This window comes from Cucurbita moschata, unplaced genomic scaffold (assembly GCF_002738365.1).
Source record: "Cucurbita moschata cultivar Rifu unplaced genomic scaffold, Cmos_1.0 Cmo_Scf00321, whole genome shotgun sequence".
Taxonomy (NCBI): Eukaryota; Viridiplantae; Streptophyta; class Magnoliopsida; order Cucurbitales; family Cucurbitaceae; genus Cucurbita; species Cucurbita moschata.
This window is the reverse complement of record NW_019268837.1, coordinates 1-4,744: the sequence shown is the minus strand read 5'-3', so window position 1 is coordinate 4,744 and position 4,744 is coordinate 1. Positions and strand designations below refer to the sequence as shown.

Genomic DNA, 4,744 nt, shown 5'->3' with positions numbered 1-4,744 from the left:
AGCGGACTAGCGATTGTGCGGCACTCACTCTCCAGCGGCAAGTGAGTTAAGCCAATTTGTTCTTGCGTCGCCTACGGCCAAGCGACGTACGGTCGAGCCTCTAGCCTCGATTTTAAAAGAAGGTTTTAGAAAACGAGGAGAGAGAGAGATTTTAGAAAGAGACGTTATATAAGCAAGCAAGAGAAAGATAGCAACGGCTTAGCATATATAACCTTGGGTAGGGAGAAGTTGACGACTAGTCATATCCCCTATAGTACATTCTGGGCCATTTTAGTTCTGGCAGGCCTAGACATGAAATTTTTGAGGTGTCATACGCTCTAGAATTACAAAAGGAAAAACACTAGAATGCAAAGACATGACAAGGGTTTGGCTTGTCATGGGCATGCGGCCATGGGCAACATGCCCTGGACAAGCATGACTGTGACACCAAGCGTCCTCACTAGCACATCGCCTAGTGACTAGCTCTGATTTCATTTTTAAAAGTTCAAGCCCACTGCTACTAGACATTGTTCATTCTTGCCCAGTAGGTATTGCCATGGGCCTCACAATTTTAAAACGCGCCTATTAGGGAGAGGTTTTCGCACCCTTATTAGGATTCTTTCGTTCCTCTCTCCAACAGCCAGTAGATATTATCTATTTTAATCTGTTACGTATCGTCGTCAGCCTCATAGTTTTAAAACGCGTCTACTTGGGAGACGTTTACACACCCATATATGGAATGATAAATTCACCTCGAAAACCAATCCAGGAACGCACAATTAGTAGTTAGGATGGCCGAGTGGTCTAAGGCGCCAGACTTAAGTTTTGGTCCTCGTAAGAGGGCGTGGGTTCAAATCCCACTTCTGACATCCATCCATATTATTGTGTTAGGCAAAACTCATGCCAAAGTGTATAATATCTACTACCACCGTTCTGGGCTTGTTGTCGAACTTTTCAACGCTAAGAAATGGAACTCGTTCCGTGGTGGATATCAATTGTGAATTCACCACTGCTTTTTAAAAGTGTCAAAACATGATTGTTTAGTTAGTTCTCGTGCACGAGACCATCACAAATCGATGTTGATTGAAAGTCTGTACCAGGGAGGAAGGAGGGCCTAAACCTCCGACCTAGTGGTTAACAGCAACACGCTCTAACCAACTGAGCTATTCCAGCCAATCATTTGTTACAATCCAAGACCACCGTTAGTTGATATTGTCTGCTTTCATTCGTTACGTCTCAGTATATCCCTCACAGTTTTAAACCGAATCTACTATGGATAGGTTTTTAGACCCTTGCAAGAAATGTTTCTTCACCTCTCTAATCGATGTGGGATCTCACTATCGACCCCTTCTGAGTGCCAAGCGTCCTCACTGGCACATCGCTTAGTTACTAGCTCTGATTTAATTCGTTAAAGTCCAAACCCACTGCCAGCAGACATTGTCATTCTTTCCCAGTAGGTATTGTCATGTGCCTCACAGTTTTAAAATGCGCCTATTACGGAGAGGTTTTGGCACCCTTATTAGGATTGTTTCCTTCCTCTCTCCAACAACCAGTAGATATTATCTATTTTAATCCGTTACGTATCGTCGTCAGCCTCACAGTTTTAAAACGCGTCTACTTGGGAGACGTTTACACACCCATATACGAAATGATAAATTCCCCTCCCAAACCAATCCAGGAATGCACAATTAGTAGTCAGGATGGTCGAGTGGTCTAAGGCGCCAGACTCAAGTTCTGGTCCTCGTAAGAGGGCGTGGGTTCAAATCCCACTTCTAACATCCATCCATGTTATTGTTAGGCAAAACTTGTGCCAAAGTGGATAATATCTACTACCACCACCATTATTGGCTTGTGTACTAGGCAAAACTCGTGCAAGAAGACCATCCCAAATCGATGTTGAAAATTTGTACAAGGGAGAAGCACCAAACACAATTATAAGGCACTAGAAGGAGGGGCTTGAACCTCCGTTTGTTATGTCTCTTCTTCACCTCTCTAATCGATGGCCAAGCGTCCTCAGTAGCACGTGACTAGCTCTGATTGTTTCGTTCCTCTCTCCAACAGCCAGAAGATATTATCTATTTTAATCCGTTTATGTCTCTTCTTCACCTCTCTAATCGATGGCCAAGCGTCCTCAGTAGCACGTGACTAGCTCTGATTGTTTCGTTCCTCTCTCCAACAGCCAGAAGATATTATCTATTTTAATCCGTTACGTATCGTCGTCTTCTTACAGTTTTAAAACGCGTCTACTTGGGAGACGTTTACACACCCATATACGGAATGATAAATTCCCCTCTCAAACCAATCCAGAAACGAACAATTAGTAGTCAGGATGGCCGAGTGGTCTAAGGCGCCAGACTTAAGTTCTGGTCCTCGTAAGAGGGGCGTGGGTTCAAATCCAACCTTTGACATCCATCCATGTTATTGGTTAGGAAAAACTCGTGCCAAAGTGGATAATATATCTACTACCACCGTTATGGGCTTGTGTCTAACTTTGCAACGCTATGAAATGGAACTCGTTCCGTGGTGGATATCAATTGTGAACATTAAAAGTTTCAAAAATTAATTTGTTTAGTCAGTTCTCGTACACAAGACCATCACAAATCGATGTTGATTGAAAATTTGCACCAGGGAGAAAAACCAAACACAATTATAAGAAACACATCATTCACACATCTCTAGAAAGAGCACTTAAACCTCCAACCTTGTGGTTGTTAACCACACGATCTAACCAACTCAGCTATTCCAGCCAATCATTTGTTACAATTCTAGACCACCGTTAGTTGATATTGTCTATTTTCGTTCGTTACGTCTCGGTATCTCCTTCACGGTTTTAAACCGAATCTACTATGGATAGGTTTTCAGACCCTTGCAAGAAATGTTTCTTCACCTCTCTAATCGATGTGGGATCTCACTATGGACCCCTTCTGAGTGCCAAGCGTCCTCACTGGCACATCGCCTAGTGACTAGCTCTGATTTCATTTGTAAAAGTCCAAGCCCACATTGTTCATTCTTGCCCAGTAGGTATTGCCATGAGCCAAACAGTTTTAAAACGTGCCTATAGAGATGTTTTCGCACCCTTATTAGGATTTTTTCGTTCCACTCTCCAACAGCCAGTAGATATTATCTATTTTAATCCGTTACGTATCGTCGTCAGCCTCACAGTTTTTAAACGCGTCTACTTGGGAGACATTTATACACCCATATACGGAATGATAAATTCCCCTCCTAAACCAATCCAGGAATGCATAATTAGTAGTCAGGATGGCCGAGTGGTCTAAGGCGCCAGACTCAAGTTCTGGTCCTCGTAAGAGGGTGTGGGTTCAAATCCCACTTCCAACATCCATCCATGTTTATTGTTAGGCAAAACTCGTGCCAAAGTGGTTAATATCTACTACATCTACTACCCCACCACCATTATGGGCTTGTGTCGAACTTTTCAACGCTAAGAAATAGAACTCGTTCCGTGGTGGATATCAATTGTGAACTCACCACTGCTTTTGAAAAGTGTCAAAACATGATTGTTTAGTTAGTTCTCGTACACGAGACCATCATAAATCGATGTTGATTGAAAGGCATGATTCATTCACACACATCGCTAGAAGGAGGGCTTGCTTGAACACCTCCGACCTTGTGGTTAACAGCCACACGCTATAACCAACTGAGCTATTCCAGCCAATCACTTCTTACAATCCTAGACCACCATTAGTTGATATTGTCTGCTTTCGTTCGTTACGTCTCGGTATCACCCTCACGGTTTTAAACCGAATCTACTATGGATAGGTTTTCAGACCCTTGCAAGAAATGTTTCTTCACCTCTCTAATCGATGTGGGATCTCACTCTCGACCCCTTCTGAGTGCCAAGCGTCCTCACTGGCACATCGCCTAGTGACTAGCTCTGATTTCATTTGTAAAAGTCCAAGCCCACATTGTTCATTCTTGCCCAGTAGGTATTGCCATGAGCCAAACAGTTTTAAAACGTGCCTATAGAGATGTTTTCGCACCCTTATTAGGATTTTTTCGTTCCACTCTCCAACAGCCAGTAGATATTATCTATTTTAATCCGTTACGTATCGTCGTCAGCCTCACAGTTTTTAAACGCGTCTACTTGGGAGACATTTATACACCCATATACGGAATGATAAATTCCCCTCCTAAACCAATCCAGGAATGCATAATTAGTAGTCAGGATGGCCGAGTGGTCTAAGGCGCCAGACTCAAGTTCTGGTCCTCGTAAGAGGGTGTGGGTTCAAATCCCACTTCCAACATCCATCCATGTTTATTGTTAGGCAAAACTCGTGCCAAAGTGGTTAATATCTACTACATCTACTACCCCACCACCATTATGGGCTTGTGTCGAACTTTTCAACGCTAAGAAATAGAACTCGTTCCGTGGTGGATATCAATTGTGAACTCACCACTGCTTTTGAAAAGTGTCAAAACATGATTGTTTAGTTAGTTCTCGTACACGAGACCATCATAAATCGATGTTGATTGAAAGGCATGATTCATTCACACACATCGCTAGAAGGAGGGCTTGCTTGAACACCTCCGACCTTGTGGTTAACAGCCACACGCTATAACCAACTGAGCTATTCCAGCCAATCACTTCTTACAATCCTAGACCACCATTAGTTGATATTGTCTGCTTTCGTTCGTTACGTCTCGGTATCACCCTCACGGTTTTAAACCGAATCTACTATGGATAGGTTTTCAGACCCTTGCAAGAAATGTTTCTTCACCTCTCTAATCGATGTGGGATCTCACT

The 4,744-nt window shown here is 43.0% G+C and overlaps 5 non-coding genes across 5 annotated transcripts; all 5 read left to right on the top strand.

The window, feature by feature from the left end:
• The first annotated feature begins 764 nt into the window (after positions 1-764).
• Positions 765-848, top strand: TRNAL-UAA. Its single transcript has one exon. It is a non-coding gene; the product is annotated as a tRNA-Leu (tRNA).
• Positions 849-1,673: 825 nt separating this feature from the next.
• Positions 1,674-1,757, top strand: TRNAL-CAA. The gene has a single exon. It is a non-coding gene; the product is annotated as a tRNA-Leu (tRNA).
• A 545-nt stretch (positions 1,758-2,302) lies between these two features.
• Positions 2,303-2,387, top strand: TRNAL-UAA. Its single transcript has one exon. It is a non-coding gene; the product is annotated as a tRNA-Leu (tRNA).
• Positions 2,388-3,234: 847 nt separating this feature from the next.
• On the top strand, positions 3,235-3,318 carry TRNAL-CAA. The gene has a single exon. It is a non-coding gene; the product is annotated as a tRNA-Leu (tRNA).
• An 842-nt stretch (positions 3,319-4,160) lies between these two features.
• Positions 4,161-4,244, top strand: TRNAL-CAA. The gene has a single exon. It is a non-coding gene; the product is annotated as a tRNA-Leu (tRNA).
• The last annotated feature ends 500 nt before the right edge of the window (positions 4,245-4,744 follow it).